Below are 11,450 nucleotides of genomic sequence, written 5' to 3'. Positions count from 1 at the left end.
GCTTTTAATTAGCTAAAATACTAATTTGGTGTTGTTTAAATAACATTTATAATTTTCTAAAACTCTACATTTGTTATTCTTGGTTAAGTATATCAAGCCCGAGTACCCCCTGGAACCATCATAAGTACCGCCAGGGTTATGTGTACCACACGTTGAGAACCTAGGATATAAGGTACAGTGGAGGCTATGGGTCCTTTTTTAAAAATTCATATTCCGATGCTAGTCTAGTTGAAGGGACCCACAGACACTTCCTGCTGTACATGACCACTAACCAAGACGATGACCACCACCAGCCAAATAGGTATATTAAAGTTGCATATGTGGTAGCTGAAGCAAGCGTCCTGCCCAAAGCTAGCGGCTGAAAATCCTGTAGTGCAATTTTAGTGTTTCCCCTTGATCTCTTACAAACTATTGGTGTGCAACCAGATTGCCAGGAGCAAGAAGCGGCCATCGGTCTAGGTACCCACCAGGTCTCCTTAAAACTAGCACCCATATTCCTAGTGTTGTGTTCAGTAAACCAGTGCTGAACAAGAATGATGAGCAGATACTTTTAGGAAACAGACAGCTTACTATTGTGAGTTCTTATTGGTTTCTTTAGATTACAGAAGGTCATTGAGTTTGTGGCAGTTTAGTTATAAACTGCATGCAGTAAGCCAACCCAAAACCACAGCTATCTCATTTGGCCTGTTTGCAAGCTGCATGCAATTTTCTACAACATTTCAGTAAATCTCAAAAATGTTAATTTTATTGATTACCTTTAATCAGTTGACTGGCTGACCAATAAAATAAAAGATAATCTGCTTCAGTCTTAGTTTTGTTGCCATATTGGACTCTGGCGAAGGTACTTTCTGACTGTCAGTGTATTGTTCTACAAGAATACATGCTGAAGTGGAATTTTGATGGGGTTAATCTGATCCAGAAAGCTAATGCATAATTAATCGACAGCTTGATAAGTTTATCATTTAATCATATTATTAATAATTGGCTTCCAAATATGATTAGACCCACACAAAGTTGGGCGCTAGTCTACTTTAGGGGACCCAGCAGGAACAGTTGTCCATTCACAGCACCCTCTACAGCACAAAGCATTGTGATTGGCCAATTAGTGTGGGCTTAGTTTACTACAACCTATTGGAAGCCTAGCACTTTGCGAAGGTGCCGTCCACCCAATCGCATTAGCTGAATTTTCCTATGAGGTCTCCCCTAAGGTAGACTAGCGCCCAAAGTTTCAGGTCAACCTCTGCTGATTCAGCTTCCTGTGCTAATTTCTGTTCCTGCATATTGAAAGATAAACAGAATTTAGTTGAGCGAAATGTTTCTCTCCATTGGAGATAATGCTGGGAGACCCATTGCCAGCTAGGAAAGGTAAATAAACTCCTCCAGCAGGAGTGATGGTTCATATATGCCACTGTGTGTAATGCTCTGCTCAACCCATGGTGCACACAGCGAGTGGTTAATTCTACTTTTAAAGAGAACCTGTAGAGTCATTTCTGTAGTTTTATTTTCAAATGTGGAAACTCCAGAGCTGTCATCCTGATCCTGGCGTCACAGTAGCTCACTAGCCTAACTCAATTATGTGAAGTACTCAATATCTTAGCCAGGTGACTCATTGGACTATGAAGCCAGGATCATGTTGACAGTACTAGTTTGTATGTTTTACAATCAAATATACATGTTCAGTATTCTTTAAAGCAAGTGTTGTAAAGCAAAAACAGGGTTGTTTTTTTTCAGTTTTTTTTACTGAGCACTAGTGGATCCCTGTTCATATAATCTATGGGCATGTTTCCGGCATGCCCAGAAATAATGCTTATTCATGTCCTGCCATGCAGACTGCACTTTGGTGCGAATCTGGACGGTATGCTGCAGATGTCTGTAGCACACAGCTGATTCTCTAAAGCAGAGCATTGCACAGTGTACGGCCCTTTTCAGCTAGCATGCACAATTGCTCTGCGTTTGTGCTGGCTGATTTTCCCACTTGTCATGATTGTGGTGTATAGTCGTGGGGAAGGTGCACGGTCGCAATGAGATTTGCGCAGGCTGGCAATTGCAATTTAGGAATTAACAAATCACCAGCCTGCGCTACATGTTATCGCGGTGCTCATTGCAAACAGCTAAACGGCGGTGACCTGCATTTGAGTGGATCGCAGCTGGTGGAAAAGGGCCCCTGGCGATTCTGGCTGCAGCTACGCAGTAGAACAGGAGCCGTGGCTAAAGACTGGTGCATTGAACTGATAATGAAGCAGCACCAGGTGACCAATGTGCACTGGTGTAACTGCTTGTTTGCTCTTGCATGCCCTGGATGTTGAAAAGATATTCTAATGCTGGAAATACACAATGAGATTTTTCAGCAGATTTACTGTCTGATTTTCCGATCGTTTTTCTGATCAATTTCCATTCACTTCTACGAGAAATCGGTCACAAAAACGATCGAAAATCAGATTGGACCTATCGGAAATTATCTATCTGCCGAAAAATCTTGTGGTGTATTCCCAGCATAATGCTGTATACCAAATTAACTGTTTAAAATGTGTTAAGTGAGAAACTTAGATGTAATGCTCTCCATGGTGCTGAATTCTGTTTTATAAAATGAATCAGCACAGGGAGGATTGCTTATTTAATTACAAAAAAAAAAGTATGCCAGCTTTTGCAATTGCTTCTAGTCTGGCATAGCATTAATGTCTTCTGGTAGCAGTAAGCATATGGGCCCCATCCAGGTTGTTACTATCCTGTGTGCTTGCTGGCTTGTGACAGGAATAGCGCAGCCTACCTGTCCCCTCCCCCAGGGAGCTGAGTGAAGGGAATCTCTATCCCAAGTGTGTAGATAAAGGCAGCTCACTCTTCACACCTGCTCACAGAGGTCTAAAAAGAACAATATGAAGTCTTGATAGCCTCCACTTAAACTACACAGTGCTTTCCAGTGATCTCTGAGATTTTCAGTGGGGATATCACAAGTGCTCTAGATCCCCAACACTTTGTACCTGTACCCCCGGAGGATGCTTAATCTGGTCATGGTCTATTATATGAAGTTTTAAGATAATCGAATATAACAAATAAAACTAAGAAATATGTACGCGTCAAGGGGTGCTTGAAATGACGTTACTCACAATGGGTGGGACTCGACATGTCGCGTTCCTCTGCCGCCATGTAACACCAACACGTGTCAGCAATTGACTCGCGCGGTGTCACTAATGCTGCATTTAATTTGCACCCGAATTTCACTGGTGGGTGGCAGGTGGCAAGCCTGACTTTACAGGCTTTAGTCACAATACCAATTAGACACAGATATAGGAAAAACATTTGCTGTAACCTATGAATGTTGTTTCTTTTCAGTGTGCATTCCATCGGCACAGTTCTTCTTTGTTTCTATCTCTGCTTTAAAGAAAAACTCTGACCAAGAAATGAACTTTATCCCAATCAGTAGCTGATACCCCCTTTTACATGAGAAATCTATTCCTTTTCACAAACAGACCATCAGGGGGCGCTGTATGGCTGATATTGTGGTGAAACCCCTCCCACAAGAAACTCTGAGTACGTACTCTTGATAGTTTCCTCTCTGTGAACTTGCTGCATTGTGGGAAATAGCTGTTTACAGCTGTTTCCGACTGCCAAAAAAAGCAAGCAGCAGCTACATCACCTGCCCACAGTAAAAATGTCACCATGTAATAAATGTCAGAATGTAAATCAGGGATTTAAAAGATTTTACAATGGGCAAACACTGACTAAATCATTTATACCTAATTATTGTAAAAATTAAGCACTTTTTTTGTTACATTATTTTCACTGGAGTTCCTCTTTAAGCTAAGTACTTGCCTCGTGATGCAGGGAGATGGATCCAGTGACGTCTCCCTGACAACGAGCGCTTCCCCGATCCAGCTTCCTGTGCGATGTCACACGACGGGCGCGCCAAGACTTCCAGTGATCACAGTACTTTGCATAGGAGTGGTCAGGGGTCTTAAAGGAAGTGTCCGAGCTCCTAGAGAAAAAATAAAACATGACATCTTCCTCAGGCCCCTGGTAGCTATGTCCCTCGCCACAGCTCTGCTCCACGTCTTGTCCACGTACTCTGGAGTGTACTGCACAGGCTCTGGAGTGTACTGCGCAGGCGCAGAAGATCCTGACCTGGTGAGGTCGCCATCGAGAATGGAGGTGACCCGGGGGCACTGGCTGGAAGCTACCTGCGGCAAGGGACATAGTGGCTGGAGGCAGCCCCAGGTCAGTAGAAGTCGTTCATCACAAGAATTGCAAGGTGGGGACGGGCCTTAAGGTTTAGGCTGGGAGCACACTTGGTTATGCAAAAGAGCATGCATTCTAAAGAGAGCCAGGGGTGGGAGTGATATGGAGGCTTGCATTCATTTCCTTTTAATCATTTAACAGCCCTGTATGAGTTATCTCGTCTGAGACAACTTGTGCCAGGGCAGCGAGGTCCGTCTAAACTCCTCTGCCTAGAGCAGCCATGCAGAACAGGCAGGACGATTGCATCAGTGTCTCCACCACCCACACACTGAACAGCCGACATGTCTTCTGGGTCCTGATCAGCCACAAACTTAACTTTTTGTGGCTGCTAAAAGGTTCAACAATACAAGTTGCCTGGCTGTCCTGCTCCTGTGTCTCTAATCCCCAAGGATGCAGATCAGATCCTCTTACTGAAGCCTGACTGGATTGGCCACATGCTTGTTTCAAGCGTGTGATTCAGACACTAATGACACAGGAGGCTAGGAACATGCTGACAGAAACGCTATTGTTTTTGCTGCTAATGAAAGTCTATCGACCACATGTAAAAAATGCATATACGTGCGTTTTACATTGTGCATTTTTGAAATGCAAAACTTGCTTCATAATTTTCAAAAAGCATGCACAACTCACAATGGGGTTGATTCACTAATGTTAGCGCTGCAGAACAGCGAGAGTTATCAGCTGCTATGAGCGCTATAAAAGTAAGCGTGCCTTAATTAGTGTCATTGCACGCTACGAGCCCTATTGACATCATAGCGTGCGTAATGGCGGACCGGGCAGTCAGTGTACACTATGCTGCTGAATTGCAGCATAGCGAACGCTTTCAACATAATGCGGCTCCGATCCTCCCGACATCATCACTAGCGAGTCCAGTCACATTAAAGGACTTGATCCCTGCACTCTGATTGGCCCAATACATAGAATGACATCACTTGACAGACAGCCTATTGGGCCAATCAGAGTGCGGGGATCAAGTCCTTTAAAGTCACTGGACTCGCTAGTGATGATGTCGGGAGGATCGGAGCTGCATTATGTTGACAGCGTTCGCTATGCTGCAGTTCAGCAGCATAGTGTACCCTGACTGCCCGGTCCGCCATTACGCACGCTATGATGCCAATAAGGCTTGTAGCGTCCAATGACAGTAATTAAAGCATGCTTATTTTTATAGCGCTCGTAGCAGCTGATACAACTCATGCTGTTACACAGCGCTAACATAGTGAATCAAGCCCAATGTATCTTAGTGGAGATGCAGAGGAATGTGTTTTTACATTTTTTTTTTTTAATGTTATTTGTATTTAACTCCATTGATTAGGGAAATGAATAAAAACGCACACGCAAAACACGAAAAATGAAACCCAAACAAAAACGCAGCAATAAAAGCGCACGAGTGAGCTCCCAGCCTGAAAGATTAGCAGGACGGCAAGGCCACTGGTATTGTGTAATGCTAGGTACACACCATACAATTTCCTGTCAGATCGACAGGGTAAGCAGACCATTTCCAACACGTACAATCTGCTCCAAGTTGATAACTGGGTCAATTTTTAGATGACTTCTGCACAAAATCGTTCTTTTTTATCGACTGGGAGTAGATCAGACATGTCAAATTATTGGTTCAACGTATCGATCTGATGGGAAATTGCATGGTGTGTACCTAGCATAAAAGAAAATACAGGGAGTGCAGAATTTATTAGGCAAATGAGTATTTTGACCACATCATCCTCTTTATGCATGCTGTCTTACTCCAAGCTGTATAGGCTCGAAAGCCTACTACCAATTAAGCATAATAGGTGATGTGCATTTCTGTAATGAGAAGGGGTGTGGTCTGACATCAACACCCTATATCAGGTGTGTATAATTATTAGGCAACTTCCTTTCCTTTGGCAAAATGGGTCAAAAGAAGGACTTGACAGGCTCAGAAAAGTCAAAAATAGTGAGATATCTTGCAAAGGGATGCAGCACTCTTAAAATTGCAAAGCTTCTGAAGCGCGATCATCGAACAATCAAGCGTTTCATTCAAAATAGTCAACAGGGTCGCAAGAAGCGTGTGGAAAAACCAAGACGCAAAATAACTGCCAATGAACTGAGAAAAGTCAAGCGTGCAGCTGCTAAGATGCCACTTGCCACCAGTTTGGCCATATTTCAGAGCTGCAACATCACTGGAGTGCCCAAAAGCACAAGGTGTGCAATACTCAGAGACATGGCCAAGGTAAGAAAGGCTGAAAGACGACCACCACTGAACAAGACACACAAGCTGAAACGTCAAGACTGGGCCAAGAAATATCTCAAGACTGACTTTTCTAAGGTTTTATGGACTGATGAAATGAGAGTGAGTCTTGATGGGCCAGATGGATGGGCCCGTGGCTGGATTGGTAAAGGGCAGAGAGCTCCAGTCCGACTCGGACGCCAGCAAGGTGGAGGTGGAGTACTGTTTTGGGCTGGTATCATCAAAGATGAGCTTGTGGGGCCTTTTTGGGTTGAGGATGGAGTCAAGCTCAACTCCCAGTCCTACTGCCAGTTTCTGGAAGACACCTTCTTCAAGCAATGGTACAGAAAGAAGTCTGCATCCTTCAAGAAAAACATGATTTTCATGCAGGACAATGCTCCATCACTCGCGTCCAAGTACTCCACAGTGTGGCTGGCCAGAAAGGGTATAAAATAAGAAAAACGAATGACATGGCCTCCTTGTTCACCAGATCTGAACCCCATTGAGAACCTGTGGTCCATCATAAAATGTGAGATTTACAAGGAAGGAAAACAGTACACCTCTCTGAACAGTGTCTGGGAGGCTGTGGTTGCTGCTGCACGCAATGTTGATGGTGAACAGATCAAAACACTGACAGCATCCATGGGTGGCAGGCTTTTGAGTGTCCTTGCAAAGAAAGGTGACTATATTGGTCACTGATTTGTTTTTTTTGTTTTGTTTTTGAATGTCAGAAATGTATATTTGTGAATGTTGAAATGTTATATTGGTTTCACTGGTAAAAATAAATAATTGAAATGGGTATATATTTGGTTTTTGTTAAGTTGCCTAATAATTATGCACAGTAATAGTCACCTGCACACACAGATATCCCCCTAAAATAGCTAAAACTAAAAACAAACTAAAAACTACTTTCAAAAATATTCAGCTTTGATATTAATGAGTTTTTTTGGGTTCATTGAGAACATAATAAAATTATTCCTCAAAAATACAACTTGCCTAATAATTCTGCACTCCCTGTACATATGGCAGCATCCATATCATTCTCACCTCGGGCTCCATATGCTTTTCTGTGTTTTTCCTTTGCATTTGTGTGGTTTTTTTTTTTTCATGCATTTGCATCTGTCTGTATGTGACTAATAAATGTTTTATTAAACGAGATAAAATATAATCACTAGCTCTGTTTTTACATATAAACATGTAAAAATGCCTGTATAATTGCTAAGCACTGGAAGGGCCCTTTGCCATCTCATAAACCCTATTGTCCAGAATGTGGTGGGTCTACCATATGGAACAGATTTCGTATTCCTTAAAGTCTAATATCTCCCGTTTTTAATCAAATCTGGGCAGACTGGGTTATGCATTTTCCTGTGGGCTCCCCTTCTAACACGTCACGGGTGCTGTGAAGTGGTGTCCTGCCTTCGATCCTTTTTGGCTGGTGATAATTTGTATTAGTCCCTTTTTTTTCTGTTTCTGATTAAATGCCTCCTGGATTGTTATAATTTTGTTGTATGGTGATCTTTTGGGCTTGTCAACCCGTTTTCTCTGCTCTGTACAGTCATTAATTGTCTACAGTATTTTTCTTAACGCTTTGCATTTTCTTTTTCTCCTGTATTGCCGATTTATAAATTAATAGAAAAGAAAGTAATGAAAAAAAATGGAAAAGTAAACTTTTGCAGCTCCATAGGAAAGCACTACAAGTGATTCGCATACAGTCTGAAGGAAATGGCTGTACAATTTCAAAACGCACCTAGAGTCGCATTGCAATTTGTAGACCTATGTGATTTTTGTGTATGGCTTGTAGACTTCCATCCGAAATCGATCGTTCCTGTCGACCCATCCATGCGGAAGATTTTTCTCGGTCGCCGGCGGGTCGGGAGTGCGTCGTTAGCGGCGTTCGAATGCCCGATGACCGACGCCATACAGCGGTAGTACATTACCTGCTCCAGCCGGCGCGAGTACCCTGGTCTTCTTCTCCGCTTTGGGCTCCAGTGCTACACAGGACTTCCTGTCCCGGCAGGAAGTTTAAACAGTAGAGCGCCCTCTACTGTTTAAACTTCCCCTGGACAGGAAGTTCAGTAGCCGGAGCCGAGAAGAAGACGGTGGGGACTCGCGCGGGCCGGAGCAGGTAATGTATGAGGGGGGGGGGGGGGCGGCTGCTCCACAGATTGTGATCGGTTTCAGGCTGAAATCGATTCACAATCTGTTTGCAGTAAAGGTGGCCATCATACGATCCCTCTCTGATCAGATTCGATAAGAGAGGGATCTATCTGTTGGTCGAATCTGATGGCAAATCGACCAGTGTATGGCCACCTTTAGACATACACCCTGAACAAGCATGCAGCATAATAGGTGTTTGTGACATTATTGTCAGATCTGACAAGATTAGCTGCTTGCTTGTTTCTGGTGTTATTCAAATACTACTGCAGCCACATAGATCAGTAGTATCAGTACCAGGCAACTGCTATTGTTTAAAAAGAAAGAAATATGGTAGCCTCCATATTCTTCTCACTACAGTTGTCCTTTAACAACTTCAAAACAAATTCTAAACAGCAGAAGCCAGCAATGCTGTTTAGAAAGGCACCACTTCATTGTTTTATCCATGTGGCCCACAAAGGGAACTGCAAAGCAAAATGGGGAAAGGGTCTATGTTCGTCAGCTAAACATGTTTATAGTGGACCCAAATTAAAAATACAAGATTTCAGAAATAAAATCTATTTTCTAACCTATAATAACAGCCTTTTTTTCAGCTGCATGATGACAAATATAAAATATTTTACATTTATTGAAGGAACCCCTCCCTTCCTTTCATATTTCCGGGACAGAATCCGGCAGACTGGTGGAGGAGATAAAAAAACAAAAACAAAACACAGTCTGCTACTGATGATGTCAAAGGGGAGGTGATCTCTGCTTGTGTGAGATTTCACATAGATGACATCCCTGTGAGGGAGGGAAAATGATGACAAACACACCCATGATCTAAAACCTCCTACTAAGCTCAGAAGTAATGGCTGCCACCTGTATAACCCTAGTTATGAGAAGAGAAGGGTGAAAAGCATGCACAGCAATGCTCATAGGCTTGAAGGTGTGTTTGTTTATCTTTGTATGTGTCAGAGTAGTGCAACTAAATATTTTGAATTAAAAAAATGTTTGGTTTGGGTCCGCTTTAACCCATCTCCTTTTTTTTTTTTTTTTGTACAGTTCCTTATGTAGACTTCCATCTGTAGCGTTAGTCACGGAAATTTTCCAGTCATTGAAGTGTGAAATTGTTCAAATGAACAGATATCAGTCTGCAAAGGAAACTGTTTTTAAACTCTGCAGGTTTTATTCTCCTTCAAAAATAGTTTTGTAGCTAAGAAAAATGTAGCTATTATTGGTTTATCACTTTCACATGATCAATTTACAGATCTGTTATTGTTGAAAGATCAGTCCAGTGAACAGAGCTGTAGTGCTCATTAACACTAGTTAGGCCTCTTTTCCATGGACTGTTGATAGGCAGTGAAATGCCTCTCAAACTCTCACAACTGCTCGCTGCTGCCTGGTAACTGCTTGTTGAGCAACAGTCTGCGGAAAAGAGGCCTAAACCAAACACTGTGGTCTTGTTAAGTGATTAGTTGTTGAATCAATTAAAAACTAGGGCCACAGTCAATTAGCTTTTGATTGGGGGAGGAGGACATTGTAATCGATCACACATGAAAGGGAGACGCAGAAGCTGAAATGCCACATAGCGGTGTACACCATTAGGGCTCGTTTCCAATTAACGCAGAGCTGTGTGGCTCTGTGTTGCGTTTCACTGCCGGGGGCGGAGGAACGCCCCAAAATTCAGGCAACCATGCACAGCGATTCTAAAGTGAATTGCAGCACATGAATGGATACAGCAGACAGTGCAGTCTATGCACTGTCTGCTGTCCTTGCAATCGCGTTTTCATAGGCGCACCTGAAAGCGCGCTATATGGAAACAAGCCCTTAGACAGCCTAAGGACCCTTTCACACGGGCAGTTGAACTGTGTGCTCATCAAACAGCAATGAGCATTTACCAGGCGGCAGCAGCAGGCAGTTGAGAGTTTGACAGGCTTTTCACTGCCTATCAACTGCTCGTGTAAAAAGGCCCTAAAGCTAGTGGTAGTGCACTTTCAGGCTTGTGCACCCTTAGGGTTCAAACCCACTAGCAGCCTTTGAAAAACTCTTGGTAATGCACTGCTATGGGGGACTTTTATAAAATCATATTGCTCAAGAGGGATCACTCCCATAGCATAATATTCGCAAGAGCTTTTCAAATTACAAGGGCTTAGAAATGTAGTGCTAGTGGGTTCCAGGCCTTATAATCCTTTAACTCGAATCAGTTGATGTTGGGTATAACTGAACGGACAACTGACATGCAGCTCAGTGTCCATGTTTCCTTATGGGTCAGTTCACATAATATACAGTGGAGGAAATAATGATTTGACCCCTCACTGATTTTGTAAGTTTGTCCAATGACAAAGAAATGAAAAGTCTCAGAACAGTATCATTTCAATGGTAGGTTTATTTTAACAGTGGCAGATAGCACATCAAAAGGAAAATCGAAAAAATAACCTTAAATAAAAGATAGCAACTGATTTGCATTTCATTGAGTGAAATAAGTTTTTGAACCCCTACCAACCATTAAGAGTTCTGGCTCCCACAGAGTGGTTAGACACTTCTACTCAATTAGTCACCCTCATTAAGGACACCTGTCTTAACTAGTCACCTGTATAAAAGACACCTGTCCACAGGATCAATCAATCAAGCAGACTCCAAACTCTCCAACATGGGAAAGACCAAAGAGCTGTCCAAGGATGTCAGAGACAAAATTGTAGACCTGCACAAGGCTGGAATGGGCTACAAAACCATTAGCAAGAAGCTGGGAGAGAAGGTGACAACTGTTGGTGCGATTATTCGAAAATGGAAGGAGCACAAAATGACCATCAATCGACCTCGCTCTGGGGCTCCACGCAAGATCTCACCTTGTGGGGTGTCAATGGTTCTGAGAAAGGTG

The 11,450-nt window shown here is 42.9% G+C and overlaps 1 protein-coding gene across 7 annotated transcripts in view; it reads left to right on the top strand.

The window, feature by feature from the left end:
- SERP2 (stress associated endoplasmic reticulum protein family member 2) overlaps positions 1–11,450 on the top strand; it is a 106,110-nt gene that overhangs the window by 72,852 nt on the left and 21,808 nt on the right. The window lies entirely within an intron of this gene.

This window comes from Hyperolius riggenbachi, chromosome 2 (assembly GCF_040937935.1).
Source record: "Hyperolius riggenbachi isolate aHypRig1 chromosome 2, aHypRig1.pri, whole genome shotgun sequence".
Taxonomy (NCBI): domain Eukaryota; kingdom Metazoa; phylum Chordata; class Amphibia; order Anura; family Hyperoliidae; genus Hyperolius; species Hyperolius riggenbachi.
This window is presented reverse-complemented; position numbering and strand designations above follow the sequence as displayed.